The sequence below is a fragment of the Alosa sapidissima genome, chromosome 6, assembly GCF_018492685.1.
Source record: "Alosa sapidissima isolate fAloSap1 chromosome 6, fAloSap1.pri, whole genome shotgun sequence".
NCBI classification, from domain to species: domain Eukaryota; kingdom Metazoa; phylum Chordata; class Actinopteri; order Clupeiformes; family Clupeidae; genus Alosa; species Alosa sapidissima.
In genome coordinates, this window is record NC_055962.1 from 3936769 (window position 1) to 3950962 (window position 14194).

Here is a 14194-nt window from a genome sequence, read left to right on the forward strand (position 1 = left end):
TGGTAAGTCCCGCCCTTTCCGCTGGACCTCTAGATTGAAAAATCGTCAATGCAAGTGAATGTGAGAAAATAATTATTTTCTGGTCCCGTTTGATTTGTGCCATGAATGTGAACATATGTCGTCTGTGAATTTTTAATATAATTTTTCATGTTACGAGTTTGACAGTATATTATATGACTCTTCGGCTATCAGTTGTGGAAAAGACATAACGAGAAAGACTACATGTCGCCTGTGACGTGAGCTAGCTCTAATCGCTAACATTAACTGAGATGCTAGTTTTTGTAACGGCAGGAATAAACACACATGGTAACAAAAATATTTGAAACATGTCTAGCTTCACTCAACACATTAACACTACGATACAGTGTGATTGTAAAGTTGTATGGTTCACTGTGTTCAAAGTCGATCTTAATAACCCTCTACATCTCGACCAACTGATGGTTGTTATGGGAAACTAGTGATCTGTCGTCTAGCGGAAAGTTGTAGTCCACAAAGTGCTCTCACACAAAGTTTAACCGCATCAAACTTCTACCCGCTCAATTGTAGCATTCTTTACACGAAAATTGATATTAAAAATTCACAGACAACATATGTTCACATTCATGGCAAAATTCAAACGGGACCAGAAAATAATTATTTTCTCACATTCACTTGCATTAACGATTTTTCAATCTAGAGGTCCAGCAAAGGGCGGGACTTACCAGCTCTATAGGGCTACTTAAAACCCATCTCTTCCTACTCCAAGTTTATTGATTAGCAGGGATTGATCATGTCCGGTTCCAGGGTTTTAGTAGTCTGGGAGCAAAAGGCTAGTAACTTGGTAAACCTGACTTTGTTGACTGTGTTTTTTTCTTTGCTGTCTGCTTAAGGGTTACTCAATGAGAATAAGGTGCCCGGTGATATTCCTTTGGCAATTTCCATAAAAATACCAAATTAATTAGCCTAGGCCTACTCTTTTTGAAGGACATGCATGTAAACCCATTTTTTTGTTATGCCTAGCCCATAATGCCACAATTTTATGTCACCCAGTACTGTAGACAACTTAAAAACATTAGATCTGTCTTTTCTGTTTTATCATCCATGTCTGAAAAAAAATAAAAAGTTACTAACTTCAGGAGCTTCAACTATCAGGTGTGTCAAGTGCTAGGACTAAAATTGGAAAACGACACAGATAAGATACTGAGGGACATTATTGTTCTTCCTAGGCTTTTTCTTATTACAGTGCATGAAAATGCACTGTACTGTTCTTCCTAGGCTTCCTATCCTAAAGCCAAACCGAAGTATCCCGAGGTCTTTATGTGGTCGGATAGAGAGTCCAGAATTAATTTCACCTTTCCGGAAAAGTTGCCATCTTTGCTGCTGTAGGAGTCGGTTGCAAGTGTGCTCTGGAAATTCACAATTTCGTCGCCGTTTAAAAAAAAAAAAAAAAACAAGCGAAATAATATGCCCTTCTCACTTCCACGCTAACGAGCTTTGACTAAAAACGGTAACATCGAACTTTCTTAAAACACATCCGAATGACATGATTTGGATGTCAACTCAACGTATGTACTCCCAATCATCCGTAAATCGATCTAAAGTGCATTTTACTCCGGATAATTCCTTTAATGCAGCTTCAACCGTTTAACGTAGAAACTTCATTCAAACTATGTTGCGTAGGACATGGGGGCTTTGTATTTTTCATCTTTGTAACTTTTATACTTTTTAAACTATTAATTATTAACTTTTTATAAAATCCCAATAGACTTAACATTAGGCTGATGACATCACAATGGACTAATTAACTTGATTTGCACCTGTATCAACTTCCAGCTGCTCATCTAGGCCCCATCAAAGAATCAGTTCAACTGATTGCACCTGTATCAACTGCTTTCTGCTGAACTCTCTCTGTGTCTCTCCATTCTACAAGGATATAAGGCACATTTCATCCAACTTTCTATCCATTCATCCTCTTCAAACCATTCACTCATCCACCCATTAAACTATCCATCAACATCCATTAAACAATCTGCCTATCAACATCCATTCAACTTTCTGTCTATCAACATCCATTACACTATCTACATTTTTTTAAACTATATACTCTGTCTCAGGCTTTAAGCATACAATATGGCTCTATTAAGACTGCCGTTAAGCAATTAGAATCCTAGGCCAGGTGGCCAGGCTATATTAAACCTTGTCTACCTAGTTCAGTCATTCCAACTATTAAACCTCATCTACCTAGCAAATAATTTAACCTTTTAAACTATCCACCTATTTAACTGTTCAGTCATTCCAACTATATTAAACCTCATCTACCTAGTTCAGTCATTCCAACTCTATTAAACCTCATCTACCTAGCAAATAATTTAACCTTTTACACTATCCACCTATTTAACTGTTCAGTCATTCCAACTATATTAAACCTCATCTACCTAGTTCAGTCATTCCAACTATATTAAATCTCATCTACCTAGCAAATAATTTAACCATTTAAACTATCCACCTGTCCAGTCATTCCAACTATATTAAACCTTGTCTACCTAGCAAATAATTTAACCTTTTAAACTATCCACCTATATTAAACCTCATCTACCAAGCAAATAATTTAACCATTTAAACTATCCACCTATTAACATTTTTCATGTGACGTATTCTAGGTTCTAAGCTTTGTTTAATCCACCTGATAGGCAAGGGACAAGTTGAACCCATTGAACATCGTTGTCTGCAGCTGCCTCTCAGTAGGCTCCATCTCTGTATTTCAGCAATGTCAACATTTCAGGCATCAATAAAGGTGATGATGAAACGTTATCCCATTGTTCAATATTTGATAGCCTGTCACAGGTACGTTATTTCGCTAAAATTGCCCTGATTTGGTACATTGATCTGTATCGATAACGTTATGGGATAACCTGCAGTAGCCTAATGGTAGCCTAACTTTTTTTCTCTGTTCAAAACTCGGTTTACACGAATACGATAGACTTTCTTAGAAGCTGTGAAATTTGGCCAGAAAGGAACGTCTTCCCTCTGAAAGTTGACACAAAATCAAACGATATTTGATCATTCAACTTCAACTGACAGCGACAGGTTTTGGTAGGCATGTAGACTCAGCAGACGTTAAACGGTAGCCTACAGTTATAGCCAGCGTCAGTCAGCATCATGTAACATTAATGGCGTTAAAGTCATGAATCCTGTAACATATTATAACATAACAGCAATGGCTTATTCGAAGACGATCTGCATGGATATAACCCTCACAAACTTTTACCAGTTTGTTGACTGCCCAACTAGGAAAAACAGGACAATAGATCTCATGTATGCAAACGTGAGGGATGCTTACAGTGCCACCCCCCTTCCCCCACTGGGAAAGTTGGACCATAACCTCATTCATTTGCAGCCAATGTACAAGCCAAAAGTTCAGAGGCTACCAGTTGCCACGCTACTGAATGGAGAGGACTTCACAGGTCCCACATTGCACTACTGACTATCTGAACTTCTGTATGGACATTGTTGTTCCCACAAGGACTGTACGCTGCTATCCAAATAACAAGCCTTGGATAACCAGTAATGTCAAGACCCTTCTCAATAGGAAAAAGATGGCGTTTAAGGAGGGGGACATGGCAGAGCTGAGGCGAGTACAGGGGGAACTCAAGATTAAGCTGAAAGAGGCTAAGGAGGACTACAGAAGGAAGATGGAACAGAAGCTGCAAGATAACAACATGAAGGAGGTGTGGGACTGTATGAAATCTATCACTGGCCTTAAGAAGAGCAGCAGCTCTGTGGAGGGAGACCTGGACAGGGCGAACCAGCTGAACCACTTTTACAACAGGTTCGATTGCCCATCCCCCAGCCCCCACCCCACCTCATTACCAGGGCAACACTCACCCCCACCATCACTGGATATTGCACCCCTCCCCCACATGGCGACCACGAACAAAGAGGTGACAACGACCTCAGTCAACAGCCATCAGACACACATACCTCAGATGCTGCCCCCCTCCCCTCCCTTCCCCCCTCCATCCCTCCATCACCACTGCTGATCAGGCTATTGCACCTCTCCCCCACATGGTGACCACGAGCAGTGAGGAAACAATGGCTTCAGCCAATGGCCATCAGTCTCTAGCCACACGACAACCCTCACAGAAGCACCCCTCCTCCTCCTCACCCTCCACTCCCCTCATCCCCCCCATCATTTCAGCGGACCAAGTAAAACTCCATCCTCATAAGGCAGCCGGGCCTGACAGACTGTGTCCAAGGCTGCTCAAGGCCTGTGCTGCTGAACTGGGGGAGCCACTGAAGCACATCTTCAACTGGAGTCTACGTCTCGGACAAGTTCCAACACTGTGGAAGACATCATGTCTCATCCCCGTTCCCAAGAAACCACACCCCAGCGAGCTTAATGACTTCAGGCCTGTCGCTCTAACATTACATGTGATGAAAACAATGGAGCGGCTGGTCTTAGGTATGCTCAGACCCCAGGTGCGCCATGCACTAGACCCGTTACAGTTTGCATACCAGGAGAAAATGGGCGTGGACGATGCCATCACTTATCTTCTACACAGGACACATTCTCACCTAGACAAGGGGAAAAGTGCTGTGAGAATCATGTTCTTTGATTTCTCAAGTGCTTTTAACACCATCCAACCCCTCAGACTGGGAGACAAGCTCTTGCAGATGGATGTGGACGCTCACCTGGTAACCTGGATTACAGATTACCTGACCGAGCGACCACAGTTTGTCAGACTGAAGAACTGCCTCTCTGACACTGTGATCAGCAGCACCGGAGCGCCACAGGGAACTGTGCTCTCTCCAGTCCTGTTCACCCTGTACACATCTGACTTCTGCTACAACACCGAGTCATGCCACATGCAGAAGTTTTCTGATGATACTGCAATTGTGGGGTGTATCAGGGACGAGCAAGAGGAGGAGTACAGGAGCCTGGTGGAGGACTTTGTGCAGTGGTGCAAACTCAATCACCTTCAACTAAACACTTCAAAGACCAAGGAGATGGTGGTGGATTTCCGAAGGTCTAAGCCCGCTCTGCTACCAGTCTCCATTGATGGGGTCAATGTGGAGGTGGTAAGCACCTACAAGTATCTGGGTCTCCACCTGGACAATAAACTGGACTGGTCAGCCAACACTGATGCACTCTACAAGAAAGGACAGAGCAGGCTGTACTTCCTGAGGAGGCTGCGGTCCTTCAATGTGTGCAGCAATCTCCTCAGGATGTTCTATCAGTCTGTTGTGGCCAGCGCCCTCTTCTATGCAGTGGTATGCTGGGGAGGAAGCACAAAGAAGAAGGATGCTGGGCGACTTGACAGGCTGGTAAGTCTGGCTCTGTAGTGGGAGCTGAACTGGAGTGCATCACTTCAATATCTGACAAAAGGACCCTAAACAAACTGATCAACATCTTGGACAATGAATGTCATCCGCTCTACAGCACTATTAAAAACCAAAAGAGCTTGATCAGCTGGAGACTTCGCTCACTGCCATGCACAACTGAAAGGCTGAGGAAGTCATTTGTTCCTAGGGCCATTGAACTGTTCAATGCCTCACTAAAGGGAAGAGGAGAGATAGACTTCTCTGCTTAGTCTGTCTGCCTCTCCATGTCCATGTTTTTTGAGTACTGACTGCCCACTACTGCTTACTACTGTTTTACTACTGTTTTACTATTGTACACAGCCTAATGTTTTCACTACTGTTTTACTGCTACACTGTTTTTCATGCTATATTAGCACACATGATCAATGGCTGCAGTCAGGCTTCTGATACAAACATCCACGGTGCTAAGCCAATAGAAATCCCTATGGTTCGATACTAGACGTATAGGCTGAGCAAATTAATTTGCCGCCGCTAGGGTGCGTCTAGATTTCTAGGCTAACCTCAACCTGTTCTTGCACTGAAATAGTTTTTTATTTTACCTTGTCTACATTACACTTTACTCTCCTATTTGTCTATATTATTTATGCTGGTCTCTAGACCTTACTCTTGCACTGTTGCACTGTTGGACTAATGTTGGACTACTTTTTGCACCTCCACCATGACACTCACTCTCTTGAGCACCTTGCCAGGCACACATAACTAAGGACTGTGGTTGGAATACTGTTTGCACCTTCACCATGCCACTCACTCCCTTTAGCACCTCACCAGTCCCGGCCCTGTCACTACAAGCGTCTTATGCTTGATCACCCTCAAGCACATTGGACTTTCTTAATTTAACTTATATAGCGTATTTAGTATTTAGTTTTGTTAGTTTTCTTATCTGTCTTATCTTCTACTGTCTTTATTGTACAGTGGAGTTTAGTTATATGTTTATACTTATACTTATGTTTACCATTTCTGCTGTAAGTGCATGTTGTGTGTTATTTCTGTATGCTACTGAGACCCTTGAATTTCCCCTTGAGGATCAATAAAGTATCTATCTATCTATCTATCTATCTAACCACCCAGAAAAACTCAGAATGTGAATGATAAAGTTGATTAATTGTATGAGACTTTTTATTAGTTATCCATTGCTATATTAGGCTGTTATGCTAGCTCAGCCTTTAAATATGCTGTTTTTTTGGTCATGTGGACTTGATTAAACGGGTAAAGATAATTAGAGTGCATGAAAATGCACTCTACTGTTATCCGAATTATTCTTATTAGAGTGCATGAAAATGCACTCTATTGTTATCAGATTTATTACAGTGCATGAAAATGCACTGTACTGTTATTCCAAGGCATTTTATTATTACAGTGCATGAAAATGCACTGTACTGTTCTTCCTAGGCTTCTTTTTACAGTGCATGAACTTTCATTCCTTTGGAAATAGATGCATGTATGACATGATGCTGTGTCATTATTATCTTTAAATAATATAAAAGTGTGAATAGCGCAGTGAAATGCCATCAGTCACATTATTACTCATACTTACAGTGGGCTCCGCAATTTGGAAAAACAATATATATATTTGTCATGTAGCTATCCGTTTTGTACAGATTACTCAGGTATGCACATGTGTATATTGTATGCGCATGCATATATCGTAAAAGATTTCAAGACAGAAACATTGAACATATTTTAATCTGTATTTATAAAAAAATACAGTGGATTAGATGGAAGTGTTAAAATTATGATCGATAGTCTAATAATGCCATTATTAAGTGAAGAGTACCTGATGACTTGTTCAGGACTTGAAAAAGATTGGGACTTGGACTTGGACTCGACTTGGCTTTGATGAGACTTGCCCTCTGTATTTACTTGGGACTTGACTTGGACTTGAGTGCTAAGACTTGGGACTTACTTGTGACTTGGTCCCACCTCTGGTTGGAATGACTGAACAGTTAAAATAGGTGGATAGTTTATATGGTTAAATTATTTAGGTAGATAGTTGACGATAACTGACAGTTGGAATGGCTCTAATGTTTGCTAGCAGTTATGCTAACTATGTTAACAAATATAATAATGATAACCAAGTTACTTAATGTTTTCATTTTTAGTAGTTATGCTAACTAGCATGTTAACATGCTAACTATGCTAACATGTGACTTAGCTAACCTAGCTAATCATTTTTAGTAGCTATGCTAACTAGCATGCTAACTATGCTAACCATGTGACTTAGCTACCCTAGCTAATCATTTTTAGTAGCTATGCTAACTAACATGCTAGCAATGCTAACTATGCTAACCATGTGACTTAGCTATCCTAGCTAATCATTTTTAGCAGTTATGCTAACTATGTTAACTAACATGCTAACCATATGACTTAGCTAACTTAGCTAATCATTTTAGCAGTTATGTTATCTATGATAACTATCATGCTAGCAATGCTAACCATGTTACTTAGTTAACTTAGCTAATCATTTTTAGCAGTTATGCTAACTATGCTAGATAGCATGTTAGCAATGTTAACTATGCTAACCATGTGACTTAGCTAACTTAGCTAATCATTTTAGCAGTTATGTTAACTATGTTTACCATGTTACTTAGTTAACTTAGCTAATCATTTTTAGCAGTTTTGCTAAAAATGCTAAAAATGTTAGCAATGCTAACTACTACTAAACTACTGAACTTTTTAACTGTGCAGCCATTGTAACTGTTACTTGTCATCAACTATGACTCCTACCCACTGTAGATAGTTAGCATGGTTAGCATAGTTAACATTGTTATTGTTGACGTTCAGTCTAATAACTCCAACCAATTTTATACCCCAACCAATTTTATCAATGAAAACTTCCTCAAAAACGTCACATCATAGGCTTTCTGGCGATATGATTGGTTAAGGGATTTGTGGCGCTAATTTCTTTTACTACATGAAGGAAAAATCAAGAGTTGACGTCTCCCTCCACTAGAGGAAAAACAGCAGGAAGCACTATGCATCATTGATCTTGACGTCTCTAAAGGAGAAACTACTGGATCATCTGAGGTAAAAAGTCTTTTTATGTTATCATTACTTGTTATCCATGTTATTACTTCAAAATCGTTTTTAAAAGTTATTTTTGCTGGTAATTACACCTTGTATGCATGGCCATAACATAATGCATGTGTGTGTTCACTTCAGCTGATGACAGCTGGTATTTTAGCACACCGTAATCTTTAGTAAACTCATCATTTTCAGTCATTTTTGGGGGGTTACTATATGTCAACCAAGATTACAGACCTACTAAGACTGACACTTTAACGATTTGTTCTATTTTGAACGATGTTGCTAGCTTGTCATCTGATAGAAAACTAGCTAAGTTAGGTAACGTTAGCATCAGGAGAGGCTGCAACATGTCCTTGACGTGTAGTCGCGATAAAGTTCACTCCCGTACTTCACGACTGCCAACTTTATGTCAAGTACACCTAATCAGTATTTTATTGTCAAATAAACCTTTCATTCCTTCGTAATATGTATAGCACAATTTACAGTTGTTTGTAGCCAAGTTGCTTAGCTTACTTAGATAGAAACATCTGACATGAATGACAACGTTAATGTTACGTTACCGACGTGAAGACTATTTTGATCACCGATGGTGTAACGTAAGGATTTTATTCATTGACTGCTGTTTTCATGAATACATGACTGAAGATTTGTTATAAATGTGTCTTAGTATTGTTTAGCTTTTAGGCTGTAAGGTTGGCTGCTACGATTATGAGGTTTTTGGGTGGCTAACTATGATGGGAGCTCATACACCAAGCCTACTCGTCGACACATTTTCTAAGGGGGTGTTTTGTCTTTACGCAACTGCAGTAGCCTATGCACGGTGTGTATGTGTATGCATACGCTGTTTAGATGTTTTCTGTCATATCTCCTGACTGAGTAATGTAAAATAAAACTAAACAACTATCAGACCTGTGATTTTTTTTTGTTATTTTAGATGGAGGGAGAGAAGTACGTGCAACTGGGGTGAAAGCAGCCGACTGCTGATGGCAAATATGACCCCAAGGACCACGATGGCATGGACATGGGACGTGGATGGGTAGCTTCTGGATGAAGAAGAAGACAATGATGTGGTACAGGAGGAGATAATCTCCCATCATCCTCAGCTGGGTAAGCATGTTTGTGTGTGTGTGCGTGTGTGCGTCCATCTGGGCGCAAGCACATTTCTGGTTGTGATATTGCTTATAACAATAATGAGAGGGATTATAGTGATAATAGTTTGGTTAGATTTGTAATTCAATTTCTATATTTCTTATCTGACAATTTCTTTATTTTGAGTTTGGTCAAGTCCCATGTCAGGTAGAAAGCATACACTTTGCCTATCCTTCCAACACAGACAGAGACACCAACTCCAATAGCATTTACACCCCATCGTCTGCTAGGCTTAGATGGACACACACGCATGCACACCAGTGTTGCGCGGGTTTGGTCACAAGCGGCCCGCGGTCGCCCGATATTTTAATCAACCCGACCGCAACTCGGACCGCGAATATTAATTAGGACAAAATTATACCCGACCCGAGATCCGACCCGCTTATTTACAAAATGTGTGCTTTTGGTTATAGTCTGCATGCAGTGTGACCGTAGGCCATTTCTTGTAAAACAAACTAATTTATTTAGGCATGCAGAACATAATGTTTGCGTATGGAGAGAGAATGAGAATAAGAGCGCAAGCACGCACGCAACCATCAAGGATTAGAACACTAGGATAAGATTTGAAGGCCATGGACATACATCTTTCTTTCGAAAACAGAAATGGTGAGGCAAGGTAGGCTAGAGAGATACATTGCTGGTCAAAACGTTAGCGTAAGAACTGGTTTATAATGCTGAATGAAGCACAAAGCTTTACAAAAGCACATCCACTGTTTAAAGTCACAAACACAACGAACTGTAACTTTTATGCATGCGCAAACCTATACATAGGATGTGCCATAACATTTATTCCTGCAGGCTGCCCGTTTTGGCTGTCATACTTTTAAATGGCTTCGCAAGAAGCAGGCCTACATAGACCATAACTTACTGTCATCTTCTTTAAGAACTTTTCCCAAAATTTCCCATAGCCTATATCGCTTTTCCTGAAGGGGTGTCTATTATTTTTAACTCGCGTCTTCAGCTTCTTTACTGTTGACTTTACTGTAGGCCTATTGATGCTTTACTGTATTGATGCCAGCCTTCTTGTGATATTTTAAGTAGGCCTAGGCCTATTTGTAGAAAATATATATTTAATTAATTTTAACTGACCCGCCCGCAAATGACCCGAATATCATTAAAATATTTTCTTTATGACTCATAACCGCGGGTGACCGCGGGCAACCGCTTAATTTCGGGCAGACCGCGCAACACTGATGCACACACACACACACACACACACAACCATGCCACAGCTGTGACAATGCACACACCACGGATCTGGTGTGAATGTGGCGTTAGTGTATCACCTTATGTGTAGGGCAAATGATATCGATAATTATATATTGTATCCAATTTATATGCTGTATGGTTGTTAAATGTATTGAATTTCTTCTAACGTTTTAATTGTTTATATATATGTGTGAATGTTAGTATGAATTGATGTTTTGTTCACCATGTAAGATTTGTTGATCTTTGTTATACTGTTGTCTTGTCATTCTTGTAGTTCTAATAGTTACTGCATGTTTGTAAACATATGTTTATGTTATTTACCTGAAGTTGTTGTTCCTGGTTATTTAATCACATTGTTTAAGACTTTTCTAAATAAAATGATTTATTTCCCCTTTCGTAAACCTAACACATGTGCCAGTGTCTCTATATTCTTGTTTTCGTAGTAGAATGAAGCACACGGAGAAGCAGTTACAATCAGCTAGTCTGTCTTTCAGCCTTTATCTATCCTCCCCACAATTGATTTTTCCTCTTCAGAGTACAGTAAGACATCCCATATTGAGCTTGTTTTGATGGTAAAACATCTTATTTTTTTACATGACCATTATATCTGTATTTTTAGGTCAGATGCCAAACCGGGAAATGAAAACATTCTACTCTTTAAAAATTCTACTTGTTACTGTTATGAGTAAATTAATCATAACTTCTGAACCAAAGGTGATAAATTGAGTCTGTTTTTTTCACTGAGGAGAACACAACACTGGCTATAATTTGCACACTATATCTACAACAGACATTAGGTGACAAGAAAAATTAATCTTGACAAATTGATATCTTCACATTTTTTGATGTTGAATTTTGAAGGTTTTGTTTAAAAACAATGTGTGTTACACTCAAACTTATTAACTATGATATGTACCATTGTAAAGGGCTAGTTCTCCTGATTACAATGGTGGGTATATCTTATCTCTGCCATGCAGCATGGCCACACAATAAGCCTTTTTGTCTCACAAGGGCATCAAGTATGAAAAAACGGAATGTTTCGTGCCGTCTGCAAAGGTCTAATAAATGTATCATAACTTTTGAACAAAAGGTGACACATATCACTGAGTAGAGGACAAAATTGTGAATCTCCTATACACTATGTTTTTCTCTATCTACAATAGAAATTGGGAGAAAAATGAGATTAATCTTGACAAACTGATATTTTCGTGTTTTTTGGGGTTGAATTTTAAAGATATTTTTTAAAAATTATGTATGTTCTCCTCAAACTTATTAATTATATTTTATACCATTTGAAAGGGCTATTTCTCCTGATTACAGTGGTGGGTATATTGTATCTCTGTCATGTAGCATAATCATACAATAAGCCTTTTTGTGCCATAAGGCCATCGAGTATGAAAAAATGGAATGTTCGGCACAGTCTGCAAAGGGTTAACCTAGTGCTCGTTGTTATGAACATTATTAGAATCTCGTGAGTGACGCTAGCTTGCGTGTAGGTAAAATTGGCTGACTGGCTTGCGTGTTCGTAAAATTGATTTTTATTTCTCTGGCTGTTGCAATTGATATCAATGATTAATATGAATATGACGGTTACAAACAGTCACGCACTTGGCTTCATAAGAGATCGCGCGTGCCCGCCCTCATGCACGCACGCACGGACTCGTGATTGCGGACAGCGGTAAAATTAACGTGAGACCGGGCGACAGCGGCATCATGCCGGATTCAAACCAGCGATGCTGGCACAATTGTTCATGTGCTTCGTACAGCTGTCATGTAGTAGAGTCTAGGAACCATAAGTGGGGAAATAGTTGAGTGACGGACTAGCCGGCACTCATGTAAACAAACCAGCTGTAGCTTATCAACTGATAACTGATTAGTAATTGCACTGGGTTATTGGATCACACTTGATTGGTAGGAAGGGGCGAGAGGTATGTTGATAAGCCAGTGTGAATGTGTCTGTGGAGAGTTTGTGCCTTATCTCTGGCTTGTCTTTGTGTGTTGCAGCGTTGGAGTGGTGGATCGCTAAGGGACCGACGGACGGCTTATGTCGCCAGCTAGACAAGCAGTTTTCACGCAGGACGGCATCTGGTTGAGCCCGGAGAAGGGGAGCAGACTGCGTGATCCGGAACGCCACTGGCCACGACGACGCTGGGGAGAACATTGGAATAACGCTCAATGACGACAGGCCACAGACTGCAGGCTGCCGGACCAGTGATCAGTGTGGAATTACACCTCCCTTACGCAACTGCCTTGGGGAGAGAGAAGTGTGGAGCTTTCCCCCCATGTTGAGCTAAGTGGCCCTTCCCTTCCGTTTAGAGTTATTAATCGTAGTTTGAGTGTGGGTTTGCTTGTGCGTGATTGGGGGGTAGTGTAACGTAGCGAGCAGAGCATTGGAGCTTACGTGGGTAGCAGGTGGAGTATAACTAGCAGGGGCTCCTTAATATATATTTATTTGGGTATGGGGATCTATTGTATTAGGGTTTTGAGCCTCGTAAATTCCTGTAGTGCCACCCGGTGTTCGTGTGTAGGGTTAAAGTTCCCCAAGTGCTGTATGACAGAAGTGTGTGTGTGTTTGTCATGTGTTCCAGCTTAGGCCTCCGGTAGACAGGAAAGGACTGGACTTTCTTCACGGTCGACAGTGGATTAGGAGAGTGGAGGGCCAAAGAATTGACATTGGACTTTTTAATTATATCATCTATGAGTACAGAATTGTAAAATAAAGACTTTTGTATTTTCTTACCTATTTCTCCGAGTCTGTGTGTGGGTGCAGGGGAGTGCTTCATTACAGCCAAAATGTCAGTAGAAATGAATTGTTGGAATCTAAGTTCACATAACCACGACTACTGAACCTGTGACATTAAATTGGGGTAGCAGGCAGGACTTTTGATCTGTGTGAAGCACCCTTTAACAGCCATGTCAGACTCCGAAGAGGCTGGAACGTCGACAGGTATAGGGTGACAGGGTAGAAGCACAGGATACAGAGCAGATGCAGCTCAGCAAGGTAATATGATTGGTATGTCCCCCTACTTCATTGGCTCCCCATGGGTACCGAGATTTAGAGGTATAGATTCTGAGTTGTCCTATGGAGAATGGAAAGCTCAAATTAAGTTTATGTTGGCATCAATGTCGGCATGGTCACGTTTACAACAGAGTGATTTTGTGATTGGAGCTTTGGATGGTGAGGCTAGGAGGGAAGTAATGATTCTCATTGAAGATGAGCGGTCCACTCCAAGAGACATTTTCAAGTATCTTAATGGGTTATATGGGGATAATACACCCTTAGCGCTGTTACGTGGCATGTTCTTTGATTGTAGGCAACGCCCCGGGGAAACCGTGCGAGCCTTTTCCCTCCGGCGTCGAGAGCTTTACCAGCGGCTGAAAGACAGAGACCCAGATTTTTTCCAGGAGACGGGGCTAGTTCTAAGAGATCAGTTCATCATGGGCCTGCAAG

The 14194-nt window shown here is 40.7% G+C and overlaps 1 long non-coding RNA gene across 1 annotated transcript; it reads left to right on the forward strand.

Annotated features, from left to right (window-relative positions):
- Positions 1-8145: 8145 nt before the first annotated feature.
- Positions 8146-13482, forward strand: LOC121711244. Its single transcript, XR_006032272.1, has 3 exons — positions 8146-8385; positions 9320-9492; positions 12748-13482. It is a non-coding gene; the product is annotated as an uncharacterized LOC121711244 (long non-coding RNA).
- The last annotated feature ends 712 nt before the right edge of the window (positions 13483-14194 follow it).